This window comes from Pongo abelii, chromosome 7 (assembly GCF_028885655.2).
Source record: "Pongo abelii isolate AG06213 chromosome 7, NHGRI_mPonAbe1-v2.0_pri, whole genome shotgun sequence".
Classification (NCBI taxonomy): Eukaryota; Metazoa; Chordata; class Mammalia; order Primates; family Hominidae; genus Pongo; species Pongo abelii.
In genome coordinates, this window is record NC_071992.2 from 11,070,196 (window position 1) to 11,087,176 (window position 16,981).

The window sequence follows — 16,981 nt, forward strand, 5'->3', positions numbered from 1 at the left end:
AGGAGTAACTGGCTTGGGAGGCGCTGAGAGAGGGTAAAGGGAGATCAGTAAGGAGACTGCGTGCACGCTTGGACCCGGGTGGCAGGTCCCAGAACTGGGTAGGGCAAGCTGCTGGTGGCTTGGGTAGGGACAGTGGCAGGGAGCAGGAAGAAGGAAGGAGTGATGTTTAGGAGCTGGAATCAGAAGATCTGGATCAACGCTGTGACTCTCCAAAAGATGCCTGTTAATACACCCGCTAGCTTAGGACCGTTCCCTCACTAGCATGACCAGGTCTGTACTGGCAAGATGTCTCCTTAGACGACGTCCCTTGGAGGATCTTCCAGTGAAGGTCAGAAAGGAAGGGAGTAGGTCAGGGCTGGATGCGGAGTTGCAGTGAAGGACGCGGGCACCAGAGGGCAGCACGAGTGTCTCGGGCCCCTGCAGGGGCTAAGGCCCCACAGAAGGCCCGGCCAGCCGCGCACCTGTCTGGAGCCTGCGCCAGTCACTTTGCAGCCCCACCACTCAGCTTCGCGTCTGCCCATGTAGACGGCGCCTGCGCGCACGCCCAGGGCTATCGTGAGAATGGCAGACTGGAGCCCTTTGAAAGACGCTTCCAGCCCCGGGCATCTAGGAAAGGTGCTTGATGAGGTCTGGGGTAAGAGACCCCCATCCAGTAACCAGCCTTGGGGCCTCCAGTGTCTGGCCTGGCCCCATCGTCAGAAGCTGGGACTGGTCCTGAAGACCTGCGGTCCGGGCAGCTCGGGCTGCTGTCCTGCGTGTGCCTTAGGGTTTGCAGCTCTGGGCTCTGATGCAGCAGGGACTGGGTCTTAGAATCTAACGACAGTCAGAGGTGGCCGATGCCGCGCCCCTGGCGGGACAGACACCCTGTGGTTAGTGGGGCAAACGCTCGGGTCTTTGCGCCTCAATTTCCTCATCTGTCAGCCAGAGATGCCTACACTTGCCCTGCTGGGTCGTCGGGGGGTGTGGCCCACGGTAGGCGCTCGGGGGCAGTCGTGGCCGCGGGTCCTATGAACTCCAGCCGTTTGGGGGTGGGTGAGGCCCTGGGCGTGGGGTCCCCCTGCGCCCTACATGCGGACAAACTTCTGACAGTGGCGCAGCCACGTTGCCACAATTGGGGGAAACTGCCTTGGTTTCGGGTTTAATGAGAAAATGGACGTTTGGGTTTGGTTTCATCTGGGGTTTGGCGAAGGCGTGCAGTTCCTCTCCACTCGCGGGGGCTGCCGGGGCCGGGGAACCGACAGGGCGCTAGGACCCGGGGCGCGCTCGGACCCGGGGCGAGAACGCGAGGCCGGGATCGCGGTGAAAGGCTCGCGGCGGAGAGCTCGGCCGTCGCCAGGCAACCGCCCTGACGCAACGCAGGGGGAAAAAAAAAAGTCTTTTCCGAAAGGAGCAGCGCCGAGAATTCACCGGAGCTCGGGGAGGCGAGGCGGTAGCGCTGAGCTGAGGCCGGCCAGCGCGGACCCGCGCAGGAGGAGGCGGCCGGGACACCGGCGAGTCCCCAGCAGGGCCCCTGGGCTCCCGGAAGGTTGGTTCGCGCCGGCGGCGGGGACTTTCCCAGGGGCTGGGAGGTGTGGCCGCGGCGGGCGGCGCGGTCTGGGCAGGGGCTGAGGCGTCGCAGGTCCCCAGCGCGAGCAGTGGCGCGGAGCAGTCGGATCCCAGCCCCGGAGGGGACGCGCACCTACCGCCCCCCCGGGAGAGGCCGCTCTTGCGCTCCCGCGGGCTCGCTGCCCTCCCAAGAGGAGCCGGGCAGCCAGGGCTGGACTTCATCTCCCAGCTCCCTGCTGGCCGTGTCCGGGCTCGGATTCTGGGTGGAGGTTTGGGGTCTGCCGTCTGAGAGGGAGGGCCCCACTCAGCCTCTCCGGTTCCACTCCCAGGCGGCTGGTGACCTCCAAGCCCAGCCTGGCTCCTGTCTTCAGGTTCAGTGAGATGGAAGTTTCTGTCCCCACGGATGCGGTCCCTAACTCAGGGGAAGTGGCCCAGGGCACCTGGGCCCAAGGGTGCTCTAAGGACCCAAGCCAATGTGACCTGAGGGAACGGCACAGCCCCAAGGGCCCCCGGGAATTAGCAGGTCAGCCGTGAAGGTGGGTACCCTGAGTCACCGAGACACGGGGCCACAGACCGCAAGGGGTAGGGTGTCTTCTTCAGCCAAGTCAGGTTGGATGTATTGCTTTTTTGGAAACCCGTTACTGCCTGGTTTTTATTCCCAGTGGGGCTTGGAGGGAATTCTGAGGACTGGGACCTCCTGGAAAGATCTGGAAGGAGGGTTGACTCTAGGTTGGGGGCTGGCCACTGCCTTATGCCTGCAAGCAGGTTCTCCCAAGTCAAGTTTCCACAAACTCCCCGTCATTGCTGGAGAATCCCAGAAGATGAGATCAGGTCCCTATCCACAGGGTTTTCCCCAAGGGACACATGCTCCAAAGCAGCTTCCCATTGACACAGTAGACACAGTCCTGCCCCTTCAGTAAGCTCAGGATGGAGCGTGGAGAGCGTGGACAAAGTCTTGGGAAAGCAGAGGTGCTGTGGCGCCTGTTGCCTGAGCGCGCCGGCAGGATAGGAACTTCTGCAGTGTGTTTTTAAGGAGCTTGGAAAGCAGCCATGGGCTGTGCTTAGAATGGATAAAGATGACAGCTCTTCTTTCTTTAGTGCATTTATGGACCATGCACTACTTAGAAACCCTTCGCATCCCTTGGTCATTCCATCCTCCTCGTCAATCTTCAAGGAGACTCTATTATCCTTGTTTTGCCAATGGGACTCTAAGAAATTAAGTGACCTGGTGTGGCTCCCACACCTGGTGAGAGAGCAGAGAGTCAGCCTCACGTGCTTGACTCCCAGGACAGTGCTCTCAAAGGAAGGCTGCTTTGGGAAATCTGAGGCACCTAAGGCCCAGAGAGGAGCAGAAACCACTCACACCCAGATGAAATGAGAAGTGTGTCGTGGGGCTCATCTCATGACCTGAGAAGGTCCCCTGTCTGCTTGAGGAACCCTGTGGAGCCAGGAAAGCCATTTCTTCTATCAGGAGCTTGCAAGGCTGTGCCGTTGGGCCTGGCCAGCCTCAATTCTTCTCACCTGAAGCAGAAGAAAGGGTTTCTCCCCCACACCCTGTTTTCCTCCTTGCCTGCCCAGAGCCCCCAGACTCCCTGCGCACTTGCTCCTGTTCTTCTGGTCCTCCCAATTACATGCATGGATTTCCACTAAATTGCCAGTCCCCGCCTTCCTGTCTACTAGCTTGGCCCCCCTCCAAGAGGGACTCTGGCAGGGAAATAAATTAAGGCCATGCCTAACTATTTGCTGAGAGAGAGCCACAGAGCCCCAGGCCAATGAGGAAGAAACTACTTGTTAGGCTTCTCACACCCTGGCTGCTGTGTTCTCTAGGCAAATCTTGCTCGCAGAAAGCCCCGTTGGCCCTACAGGAGCTCCTGGAATTCCCAGAACCCTTTGGGAGCTGTGCTTTCCCAAGGGACTTGAGCTGCTTGCAAAGGTGGAAAATGAATCACTGAGCACTTTGCTCCTGGTTTCCAGACCAGGGGTGGGAAAGCACGCACGTGCCACTAACTGGAAATCCCTTAGGATTAGCCTGGCTGGCTCTTACTGTGCAAATGCACCCCGAGACAGGAAGGAAAGGCACAGACTGAAACAGACCTTGAGGGGCTGAGGATGGGCTACATGGCGGGCAGGGGGAGGTGGGGATTAGGAAGGATGGGACAGGGTGGGAAAAGAGTTTAGGAGGGGCGGCAGGTGAGCCTCACTGGCTCTGCAATCACCTGTAGAGTCTGAGCTGCCACCGAGGGCCGTGTTGCCAGGATGAGTCGGGTAGGCCGCAGGTCTCAGCTTTTCCCTGGTTAGGACCGTTGCCCTGTCCATTAAAGGCCAACTCTTCCCCACGCTGACCCCTACCACTTCTCTGGAGAAGCGTTAGAGAGGAAGGACAAGCATGGAGAGAGAAGGTGAGCAGAGCAGTTCAAGGGGGGCTGCTCCCACCTCACCCCCTTTCCTTCTGCGCACTGACTGCCTGCTCAGTTCTGCCAGGCAGCATCAAATCTCATCCATCAGCCACTCTCAAGAGAAGGACTTTGCTGAGCAGTAGCCCAGTCTCCCTGTGGGCACAGCCATCAAGGGGGCCTCTCTTCTCTAGCAGCAGCTGTCTAGCACCAGGCTCCTCCCCATGCCAGGGCCCTGCCACGTGGCCTCAGCAAGCACATAGTAGCTCCCCCCAAGTTGTCATCTATAGTGGGGGGTGGCTTTGCTCCCCCACTACAAAGCTCTCTTCACTGAGGAATTTCCAAAAGGTCCCTCAGGTGCCCATAAATGTGATCCTCCTCCCCAGCAGCCTTTGCAGAAACCTGCAGAGGATGAGGGTTCACCTTCTCCCCCTGGGGGCATAAACCAAGCCCCCATTTCTTCAGTGTGGCCGGAAGTTCCTTCCAGGGCATCCTGATCCAAAGGTGGAAGCTGGAAGTAGATGCCCAAGGGCTCCCTCGCAGGGCTTGTCCCTTGGGACCTAGAGGGACAGGCCCAGGTCAGACCCCATTTTCCAGGTCCAGTGGCAGGTATGGAAAGAGCCTAGGCAGTGACTTGCGCACTGGCTACAGTTCCAGATCTTCTCGAAGGCTGGGCAGCATTTCCTCATTCCAGGAAGCCAGCGGAGCCTCTGCGAGCTGGCTGGGCACAGCAGCCCCTAGGTCAGCAGGCTCATGCTTAGGGTGGTGGCCACCCAGGAAGGTTCTGGATGAGGGTCCTTGCCTTAGGGACCTGGCCCCCACTGTCCACCATCAAGTTGAAAGTGACACTACCTCCCTAGTCTTGTGATCAGCTCTACGCACTTCGCCCTGGAAGTCCCATGCCAGGCGTGAACTGACCTAAGTCCCTCGAGTCACAAAGGCACCTCCCAGATTTGGTTGTGTGGCTGCTGCTGTTTTGTTTATTTGTTTGATAGCAGCCACTGAAAACTTGGAGGAAGGTGAAGACAACCTCATTATCAAGTTTGAATGAAAGCAGCCTCAGAACAAATTCTGCCAGACATGTACACATTTTTGGACAAATATTTACCTGCAAACAGGTCCAGTGGAGTCCATACAGCCTGTCCTGTGGGTTCGGTGAAGCCCAGCAATCTGCTCTCTGCTGCCCTGACCACACCTCCCTGGAGCTCTCATGAATTCTTTTACCTGCTCTTTCCTGAGTCAAGAGTGTCTCTGAATTCATTTAGCCAACCCACATATCTCGAATACCTCTGTCTTTACCAATGAGAACGCATTTCTAATGTTTACTTTGCTAATCATCAAATGCCCAGCGCTGACCAGAGATAATGACGCTGAAGTGCCTGTTCCTGCTGCCTCTGGAGCAGACGCTTTCTGCTGCGAGGCAGTGGCTGTGAGTGGGGTAGGGGTGGGTGTTGCTGATTTGAATACACCTAGGTTGCAGGTGGCATAATGAAACCACACAGAACAGCCTACCATCTCTGCAAAGGAGTTTAGGATCCAAATGCACCACCCTACCAAGGAAGCAGAAGGTGAAGGCCGTGCCCTCAGGGAGCATGCAGTCTGGCGAGGTTGCTGACGAATAAAGGCAGTTTGTGCAGTAGAGTCCTGAGCTCACAGTAAGATGCTGTTCTGCACGCTTCAGTTAACTTTCGCAGTGCAGGAGCCATTTCCCAATTCGATGGACCAAGGAGAGTGACAGCCAAGCACAGTCAAGAGCAGGAGGTGACAGTCCTATTAGAGGTGTACCTAAAAATTCATGTAAACTTGATCTCATTTGGTCCTTCCAAGACTGAGGTACGATCCATTATAATCCTGTTTCATGGATGTGGAACCTAGGCCTAGGAGGGTTGAATCTGTTGATCAAGGTCATAGAACTAGTAAGTGGCAGGGCTGGCTGTCAACCAACCCACGTCCCCCGACACCCGGCTCTGCCTTGTTCTAACCTGCTCCATCTCTTTCTCCTGCTCCTGATTCCTTTCCTCTGCGAGGTGTGAACCCGGGAGGCTTTAGCAGCCTGGTACCTCCAGCGCAAGCTGACACGGCAGGGAAGCAAAGTCACACATCCCATTTTCTGCCCTGCCTGCGGGCACTCAGTCCATATGTCCCTGCCAAACCCCAGTGCAGGCACAGCGCTGCACCTGCAGCCACTTACAGGCTGCACTGGGCAGTCCTAGCCAGGCTGAGGCCACACTGGGACCCGACTGCATCCAAACACCAGGAAACCCTAAGAACCCTTCTAGCCCCTGAGAGGTCAGCACCCCCAGCCCGAACGTGGAGGTGCCCAGTTGGCATAAGCACAGGGAACACCATGAAAGGCCTTAGGAAGTCTTTTAGAAACCCTGGGCTTTGGAACTTGTGCCGCAGAGTGAAATAGAAAGCAGATCGTCTGGACAAATCCCCACTTGAGCTGGAGTTTGTTGATTCTGCCTATTTTCAACTTGGAGCCAATTATCCTGTGGATTCAAATAGTCCTAGATCTGCCTTGTTTGGAGGCTGAGGCCAATGCCAGCTGCTTAGGAGCCGCTCTGGTGGGCTGAAGCCACGGGGGAGGGCACACATCCCCTGTGTCCTTAGCTGTGCCCTGGTGTCTGAGTTTCAGCCAGCTGGGAAGTGTTTCCTGTTTGTATAGCCAGGGCACCGGCCTGTGCTGCATTCTGCTTTCATCTCTGCAGATTGCTTTAAAGGCCACTCTGTGTCTACTTTCTGCCCTCTAATCCCCACTGCCACCATGCCTTTGGCCAGAAAAGCCCTGGGTCTCATGTGGCGGTTGGCGGGGCGGCAGCAGACTGCCTTAGCCCGTCTGGGCATCCCTGCCTTGTCGAGCGTTTCCCGGGAGGAAAACCACATCCTTCTCTGCTTTTCCCTTGGCTATTTTCCCCCTCTCCATCTCCTCCAAAATGAAACTGTCAGATTCTCAGGCACCTCTCCCTGCCTGCCAGGGCCGCCCTTTCCCAGAGCCCCGCGGCCTTGGAAGGGACACACCAGCGACTGGGCGTCCCAAGAGCCGCTCTCCCTGCGATGGCCCTGGGCTTTCTCCCCGCCTTTCAGGGAGGCCATAAATTAGATCTGTGGCTCCCAGGAGCCAGGGCCTCTTTCTGACCAACAGGGAAGCAGTCTTTCTTGGCGATTTTCTCAGCAGCCTCTTTCACTGGGCTAAATGAAAAGGAAGGTTTCCGCGCTCCCAGCCTTCCTGCAGGAGGACTGTGCGTCAGCTCCAAGCAGCCTGAGCCCATCAATTATTCAGCACGGACCCAGCACTTTGAATTTGCAAAGGTCTTAAGTATTTTTATAGATTCTTTCCTCATAATATCCCAGTGAGACAAGCAAGGTTTCCCTGTTTCCTAGACAATAGATGCAAGGTTCAACTTGGAGTCGGAAGACTTGGGTGCAAGCCCAGCCAGCCCCACTCATGGAGCTGTAGGACCTCGGGCAGTTCTTTCGATGGCTCTGGTGTGCTGTTCTCTGTGGTATAATTCCTAGGAAGGCCTCCCTAGCCCAGGTCATTGTGTGTGTGGGGAAAAAAATTTGCAAATGCAGTGTGATTAAAAAATGCGTGTGGTTGCTCTTGTTGCACCAGGTGTGGAAACGGAAGCTTCTGTCCTGAGCTGAAGTGCAACCATTAGCATAGGACACTGCAAACCGGACTTTGCTGGGAGACAGTAGCCAGGGAAATGTGGGCGAGTCGGCGCCTCTACTCCGTGGCCCCATGGGGGTGGCTCCATGACATGGTAGTCCCACTACCTGCTGCTGTGGGCTGATTCTGCATGTGTCAGGGTGGAAGAGGGCGCAGAGGTCATCACACCCAAACCAATGGCTCAGGGTGGGACGGGACCCCGGTAGCTGACTCCTAGGCCGGGAACTCTTTTCTCTTCCACACCAGGCTGGGTCTGTCCAAAATGTTTCTCCCACTCCCATCATCAATGCTGGGACCCCAGGTGGGAGGCACCCAGGGCTGCCTAAAGCCAGAGTGTTAGGGCAATCTACGGGTGCAGCCCACTAGGGCACCTGCCCCCTCCCAGAGTCCTGTACTGGGTTTCATGCCACGTACCCATCCTGTCACACTGGAGGCCCCAGGGACAGCATCACAGCTGTCCCTGGGACTGGCCCAGGAGCCACCTCCATCAACCAAAACAAACAGACAAATGAAATGAGTCCCTGGCCGGGTGCGGTGGCTCATGCCTGTAATCCCAGCACTTTAGGAGGCTGAGGCAGGCAGATCACCTGATGTCAGGAGTTCAAGACCAGCCTGGCCAATATGGTGAAACCCTGTCTCTACTAAAAATACAGAAATTAGCCAGGTGTGGTGGTGGGTGCCTGTAATCCCAGCTACTCAGGAGGCTGAGGCAGGAGAATCACTTGAACCTTGGGAAGCAGAGGTTGCAGTAAGCCAAGGTCATGCCACTGCATTCCAGCCTGGGTGACAAGAGCAAAACTCTGTCTCAAAAAAAGAAAAGAAATGAAATGAATCCCTGTCCCAGTTGAATTCCAAAGAGTCATGCGACTTGTCCAGAGTCACGGGTTGTTAATGGCAGAACTTCCCTTAGGCTGAGGTCCCCTCACTGCCCAGCCCTGCCCAAGGACTAAGACCCCAGCCCCGGAAAGAGGCCCTCCCGCCACAGCAGCTGTACTCACAGCACCCACGTGCTGGGCACTGCAGACCGAGGCGCTCGGTCTCTTCTTCCTCTTCTGCCCAGAACAACTTTACAGAATAACAAAACATTGCCTTGGGAATATTTCAGTGTTATTTGCCCCTGAGGTTTCTAGGAACACTGGACTTTTAAGTACTATAAAGCTCACATGCCTGTTACTTCTGTGCAAATGGAGCCATCTGAAAGATGATCACAATGGTGGAGTTGGGGAGACTTGAGCTGGAATGGTGGTTCCCTCCCCGACCTGCTTGTGAACTGTGGTTTCCTTGCCTGCAGTAGAGATAATACGAGACACTAGATAATACCAATCGTGCCTCAGGGTCATTTCCAGGGCTAAACTAGACATTGCACAGTGCTTGGCACAATAGGAGAAAGGTCTTCTTTTTCTCCTCCTTCTAACAATTTTCATTTATTTCTGTATAAATGAGAAATAGAGAAATGGATGATAGAGAAAAAACTAGTCATTCATGCATTTATTTTATTATCAGAAAGTATGTGTTGAAGTTGAACTGGTTACACCCAGCAGGTGGCCATGAGAAGCAGGGGGAAGAACTGAGGGCGAGTCCGCCCTCCTGAAGCCCAGGCTAGTGTGGGCAGTGCCGTTCCGGCCTCTCTTGACCGCAAGAGAATCTTCTGGTGCGTTTCACTGGGAAGTTCAGCTCTTTAGGTTCTGCTGGGCCTAAGGGCTCAGAAGATGTCAGGATGCTCTCTCTTTCTCTCTCTTTCTGTTTGTTTTTCCCTTAGTTCTCCTTACCTCAGGCTTATTCCCTTTTTACTGCAAAGGGGCTTTCTCCAGACTCTGGAAACTCCAAGCTTATATCCTCCCAGCTGAGCTGCTCCTGATGAAAAGACCCTATTTCTCCAAGTGTCTGTGTTTAAATCCCATGAAAATATTCTGACTGGTCTTTTGTGGCCCATTGTACATCCCCAAGCCCAGTCACTATTGCCAGAGTAAGGGCTAAAATGAACGTCTCTTTCTAGGTGTCGTGAGTGTTCCTGGGGCAGGGGTGATGGGCAGGTGCTGTAACTCATGGTCCCTTCAGAACTACCTGAAATTAGACAGGAGTGATAGCCACGGAAGGGATGCTGGAAAAAGATAGATCGGTTCACCCGACAGGCACATCAGAAATGTGACTCAGTAAAACCATCCAGCAGGTGCACTGCTGCACTGAGAGTGGTCAGGAAAGTGCTCAGATCGAAGTGTGAAGGGAGGAAGCCATCAGCTCCATTCGGAAGAGCACAGAAGACTGTCGAGTGAGGTGCTGTTTGACCCAGGCTTGAAGACTGAGTCAAATTCAAACATAAGGCTATCGCGGAAGGATGAGACATAAAGTTGAGACCAGCATCCCAAACCACCCCATCTCAACTCAAGAAAGATGACTCAGCCACCAGAAGCATTCTGATTTTGAAAGTCTTACCCATGAAGCTGTGGGAAGTCTTCTGCTGGGGAGATGTCATCTGGAGCTGTGAACGACTCTGGCTGGACTTTGTTTGCTGACTTCACCGCATCAGCGTCATCAGCACACACTGAACATCTGCTGTTTACAGGGCCCTGTGCTCGGGACACAAAAGGTGCAGCAGTGTCCTGCCCTTCAAGGAGCTGATGTCTGGTCAGGAGGACAGGACCACAGACTCCCACAGTTCAAGGTCATGCGGGCCAGTGTGCAGTCAGCATGAGGAAAGCAAGTGCCCGGAGAATTCAGAGAAAGGTGGCCTGGAAGGTGGGGAGTCTGAGAGGGCTTCAGGGAGGAGGCGAGCCCTCAGATGAGCTTTCAGGCAGTGCAGGGCCTAGCTCACCAGTGAGGGCCAAAGACAAGAACAAAGGGCCAGATGGACTGCCCAGAAAGTCCTCTTCATTCATTCATGTACCCACTCTCTTCCTCAGCAAGTTTCCTGAGCACCCACTGTGCTGGGCACTGCTCTGAGTGCCAGGGTCACAGTCAGGAATAGAATTCGGAAGCCCCTGCCTGCTAGGAGCTGGCATTCTCAAGGGTGGGACACACAGACACCAACAAACATCATGGAGTAAGTGATGAGCTCCAGAAGCACCAGGAAGGCGAGCGCTGGGCTCCATCCTGTAGCCCAGGCTGGGGTTTGTGTGGAGATGACATTCAAGCAGAACCAGGCATGAAGCAGCCAGCATATGACATTGTGACACAGCATCAACGTCCTTCAGAAGAGACTGCTGAGTTCTCACAAGGGTGTGCAGCAGGGAGGGAAAACCCAGGCAGCAAACACGAGGCTTCCAGAAAGGGGGAAGGCTAGTGCTGTCCTGGCTGGACAACATGTGCAGGAGGGAATGCTTGCCCAGCAGTGTAGACCACAGGGGTGCTTGGAGAAAACCCCAGGAGCACTGTCCTGTGGAGCCCTGATCCCACCCACATCCCTAACCCAGCCCTGTTCACACCCCTAACCCAGCCCTGTTCACACCCCTAACCCAGCCCTGTTCACACCCCTAACCCAGCCCTGCCCACACCCCTAACCCAGCCCTGGCCACATCCCTAGCCCAGCCACGCCCACATCCGTAACCCAGCCCCGCCCACACCCCAACCCAGCCCCGCCCACTTCCCCAACCCAGCCCCACCCACACCCTTAACCCAGCCCCGCCCACACCCCAACCCAGCCCCACCCACTTCCTTAACCCATCCCCGCCCATACCCCTAACCCAGCCCAGCCCACTTCCCTAACCCAGCCCCACCTACATCCCTAACCGAGCCCCACTCACTTCCCTTAGCCAGTCCCACTCACTTCCCTAGCCCAGCCCCGCCCACTTCCCTAATCCAGCCCCGCCCATACCCCAATCCAGCCCCACCCACTTCCCGAACCCAATCCCCCCACTTCCCTAACCCAGGGCCCCACTCACTTCCCTAACTCAGCCCTGCGCACTTCCCTAACCCAGCCCCACCCACGTCCCTAACCCAGCCCCACCCATGTCTCTTACCCAGCCACACCCACATCCCTAACACAGCCCTGCCCATGTCCCTAACTCAGCCCCAGCCACACCCGGAGCACACACCTAACAGAGCAACCACCTCATACTCATATTCACACACCTCGCAGGGCAACTACCCACACTCTCACACTCATCCATCCAGCAATGCAACCACCCCCCACACTCACACTCACACACCCAGCAGGGCAGCCACCCCCCAAGCACTTACACATACAGCAGGGCAACTACCCACACTCACATACTCATACACCCGGAAAGGCAACCACCCCACACACACCCAGCAGGACAACCACCCCACACTCACGCCCATACACACCTGGCAGGGCAACCACCCCACACTCACATGCACACCCAGCAGGGCACCCACCTCACACTCACGCTCACACCCAGCAGGGCAACCACCCCCTACACACTCACACCCAGCAGGGCAACCACCCCCTACACTCTCACACCCAGCAGGGCAACCACCCCCCACACTCACACACACACCCAGCAGGGCAGCCACCCCCCACACTCACACTCACACACCCGGCAGGGCAGCCACTCCACACTCACACTCCCACACACCCAGCAGGGCAACCACCCCACACTCACACTCCCACACACCCAGCAGGGCAACCACTCCACACTCACACTCCCACACACCCAGCAGGGCAACCACCCCACACTCACACTCATACTCACAAGGCAACCACCCCCCACACTCACAGTCACACACAACAAGGCAACCACCCTACACTCACGCTTACATACCCAGCAGGGCAACCACTCCCCACACTCACACTCACAGCAAGGCAACCACCCTCCACACTTACACACAGCAAGGCAACCACCCCACACTCATACTCAAACACACAAGGCAACCACCCCCCACACTCACAGTCACACACAGCAAGGCAACCACCCTACACTCACACTCACATACCCAGCAGGGCAACCACCCCCCACACTCACACTCACACACAGCAAGGCAACCACCCCACACTCACACACACCCAGCAGGGCAACCACCCCACACTCACACTCATGCACAGCAAGGCAACTACGCCCAACACTCACACTCACACACAGCAAGACAACCACCCCTCACTCACACACACACCCAGCAAGGCAACTACCCCCCACACTCACACGGCAAGGCAACCACCCCACACATTCACACACACACACAGCAAGGCAACCACCGCACATTCACACACAGCTAGGCAACAACCCCCCACATTCACACACACACACAGCAAGGCAACCACCCCACACTCACACTCACACCCAGCAGGGCAACCGCCCTACACTCACACTCATGCCTACAAGGCAACCACCCTCCACACTCACAGCAAGGCAACCACCCCCCACACTCACACACCCATCAGGGCAACCCCCCCCCCCACACACACCCAGCAGAGCAACCACCCCCCACACTCACAATCACACTCACCCAAGGCAACCATCGCACACTCACACTCATACACAGCAAGGCAACCACCCCCCATACTCACACTCACGCAAGGCAACCATCCCACACTCAAACTCACAGCAAGGGAACCACCCCCCACACTCACACACACACTCAGCAGGGCAACCACCCCACACACTCACACTCACACACCCATCAGGGCAACCACCCCCCCCCACACACACACCCAGCAGAGCAACCACCCCCCACACTCACAATCACACTCACGCAAGGCAACCATCGCACACTCACACTCATACACAGCAAGGCAACCACCCCCCACACTCACACTCACGCAAGGCAACCATCCCACACTCAAACTCACAGCAAGGGAACCACCCCCCACACTCACACACACACAGCAGGGCAACCACCCCACACACTCACACACACCCATCAGGGCAACCACCCCCTCACACACACACCCAGCAGAGCAACCACCCCCCATGCTCACAATAACACTCACGCAAGGCAACCATCACACACTCAAACTCATACACAGCAAGGCAACCACCCCCCACACTCACACTCACCCAGCAGGGCAACCACCCCACACACACTCACACACATACAGCAAGGCAACCACCCCCCACACTCACACTCACACACAGCAAGGCAACCACCCCACCACACTCACACACACACACACACACACACATCCCAGCAACCCATCCCTGCCACGCGCAGCACTGGGGCCGGGGTCAGATCTCGGCAGGATGTCATCTCCATGTCAGGGCTCCTGACACCGGCTCTGACCAAGGCTTGGAATGCAGATGAGGCTGGAAAGGCAAGAGATGAGCACCAGGGCTAGACAGCAGGGTCCCTCCTGCTCGGTTGCCATGGCAACCCCGGAGGAGGAGGGGACCACTAGGGCAGTCTGGCTCCCAGCAGCAGCTCTGTGGCGCCCAGGGCTGTGTCCCCGTCCTCTCGGCTGCCATCTGGTCAGTGCTGAGCCCAGCCAGAGGCCAGCTCAGTCCTGCCTGGTCCTCTGGGTGAGATAAGTGTTGGGTTTCTGATTAAATCCAGGCAGAAAAGCCTGCACACCCCAGGCCCGCCTCCCTAGGCCAACTGTGGACCCATGTCCCAGACCTCCTGACCTCTTACTCACCCAGAAAAAAGGGATTTGCCTCTTCAGAAAACAAAAGGAAAAGATGCAGGCATGAGCTTTGCCCTGTGCCACCCTGAATTTTCTGTGTATGAAACCCCTTAGAGCCTCTGCACTCCCTTGGCTGTGGGGCTGGCCTCACTGTTCTCTGGCCTCTGAAGCCACCCCAGGTCCCAGCTCATGGCCCCTGCCTTTGTCTCCGGTTGAAATCAGGGCTGTGCCCTCTACTGATGGGCCTGGCCTGGCTGAAACCACAACATCAGGGCAAGGTAGAGTGGAGATGCCTCTTCCTGCCACCCCTACACCCGACAGGTTTTGACGGAGGAATCAGGAGATGCTGTCCTTGAGTGAAGCTACGACTCTCTGATGTGGACTTTTAGGCTTGGTGACACACACAGCAGGCTCAGCAGAGGAAACAGAGCGCTTTGCACACACACATGGGCCTCCGCCCGCCAGCCAAGCCCAGCCTGGCTTTGGCAGCAGAGCCATGGGCAACCTAGACGGTGTCGGGGTCAAGAAGGCAAGGCCAGCACTAAAGACATCCCATCCCCCAAGACCTGCCCTGCTGAGGATCCTGCAGGGCCCTAAGTCACAGTGTAGCTAATTCTTCCTTCCAGAAATTTCTGGGAGAACCCAGTTATACCTGCAGATGGAAAGCTTTCCACATGCGTGATAGCTAGTCCTGCCAGATAGTAGGTTCTAGAAGATGGCACAGCAACCCCAAGGAGTATGGGCAGTAGGCTCTGGGCTGTCACTGAGGAGCCCCGGGCCTTAGGCTTGTCACATAGGCTGCCACCTCGGTTTGCTGCATGATGGGATAAGAAGACCCAGCCTTCCCTGCAGTGTAGATGTGCTCCGGTGTAGACGTGCTCCATAAACTCAGTGAAGGTGGTTCTGGCGAGGAGTGGCCAGCGTCACAGGACAGCACAGAACCAAGACAGAGCTGGCTATCTCCGGGGGCAACTTGATTCCCAGAGGACACTCTTGTTTTGTTCTATATGAGTAGACCATGGAGAGGGTCACAGAGCCTCTGACCCTGGTCCCCAGCTCAGCCCTCCTGGCTCTTGCTTCAGCCCTCCCCTCCACCTCCACAGGGAGCTGTGCGTCTGCTGGTTTCAGTCCTTGCCCTGCCAGGTACAGTCTGAGTGCCACTGGGCCTGTGCCTTATCATCATTGTGCCTCGGTCTCTTCATCTGTGTAATGGGACAATCATAGTGCATACTTCACAAGATTCTCACGCAAGTAACTGAGGTGCTATCTCCTTATAGTGCCTGGCACATATTGAGTGCTTCATACATATTAGCAGCTTGACAGTGTTACTAAAATGTTATTTAGAGTCAGGCATGGTGGTGCATGCCTGTAGTCCCAGCTACTCCGGAGGCTGAGGCAGGAGATCAGTTGACCCCAGGAGTGTGAGGCTGCAGTGAGCTGTGATTGTGCCACTTGCACTCCAGCTTGGGCAACAGTGAGACCTCATCTCAATAATAAAGTTATTTAGTAGGAAAGTTATTAAGAAGGGGCAGGATTCGAGTTGCATTTTAGAAGGATAACCTGCAGCAGGACAGAGGAGAGGAAGCCTGGAGGAGGGAGCTCTGTGGAGAAGGGGACAGTGTCCACGTCCCCAGGCTCAGGCTGAGGGGTCAGGAGTGCAGGGGTATGGGGGCAGCTGTGAGGAAGGGGACAGAGGGTGAAGATCGCCCCAGCTTTCCTGCAGCAGATCTGTGTTCTGGGAACCAGCCGGCCTCTGTGGCCTCCACTTTCTCCTGCGTGAAGTCAGAAGGACGTGAGGCCCGAATGTGTGTGCTGACACTCGGTGAACTCTAAGGTGACCTACCATTGCTCTGCCCGTGCTGGCGCTGGGGAACATGTCTGCACATTCCCCCAGCATTCGTAGGTGCTAAATAAAGCACCCTTTTTTCTGGGCCAGGATCTCAGGCCATCATGTCTGTTTATGGGAGCTTGGGCTTCGGTTTCATGAGAAAAGTTATCTGTTTCCTCACCTGTAAAATGGGGATTTGAATAGGGTTACTGCACCACTTTCAGGCTGCAGAAACAGACCCGAGGCAACCTCGTGGGATGGAGGCTGATGATGAGAAGGGAAGGAGCTGCAGGTGGAGGAAGCAGCAGCCTGTGGGAGACAGATGCAGCCACAGGCTCACTCCTCCGTGCTCTATCTGCCTCTGCTCACCCCCTCTCCCTCTGGGAACTGTCACAGTCCTGAAACAGCCCAGAGGCACCACTCCCAAAAGAGCATGGCTCGCCAGACTGCTTGGCCCTTCAGTTGTTTGCCCCGATGTCTGGCTGTAGCCCAGCTGGGCTGGTCCCATGACCCAGCGTGTATCCATTTTGCACAGGGAACCATGGGTGGCGTTTCTGCCAGAGGAGCAGAGCAAGTGTAAATTCACTCATATGGGAAATTGTCATTCTGTCCTCATCAAGCATAGCCTGTCATGGATTGTGAGTTAGGAGACAAGTCAACTCTGCATATGGACACTCAGTAAGATTTCATTAGGAGGACAGTGAACATCCACCCTGTGGTTCTCAATGGGAGGTCGCACAGCACCCCCCCCCCCAGCCCCCCATCACCAAGGGACACGTGGAATGGTGGCGGAGGGAGCCTTTTGGGTTGTCATGACATTTTATGACACTGGTTTGCTCTCAGTTGTATATTTTCCTCCCCAAATGAGTTGTGCTTCCTGTCTCATTTCAGTTATAGCTCTTGGTTGTGAGCAAGAGAAAATGACATTATTGTAAGGCTGTCAGGTGCCCACAGAATTGGCAGGAGGTAAAGACCAGAAAATAGGCAGAACCAGGGCGGATCCAGAAGGCAGAGGCAGGAGATCC

At 56.1% G+C, this 16,981-nt stretch overlaps 1 protein-coding gene across 2 annotated transcripts in view; it reads left to right on the forward strand.

Moving 5' to 3' along the window:
- Nucleotides 1-407: 407 nt before the first annotated feature.
- The window catches only part of FAM167A (family with sequence similarity 167 member A), a 46,784-nt gene continuing 30,210 nt past the window's right edge, over nt 408-16,981 (forward strand). The window contains exon 1 of one of the 2 annotated variants that reach the window (XM_024251443.3): nt 408-1,525. The gene's annotated coding sequence lies outside the window, so the exon portion shown is untranslated. The remainder of the gene's footprint in view (nt 1,526-16,981) is intronic. The other variant, XM_063726506.1, reaches the window with a different exon arrangement.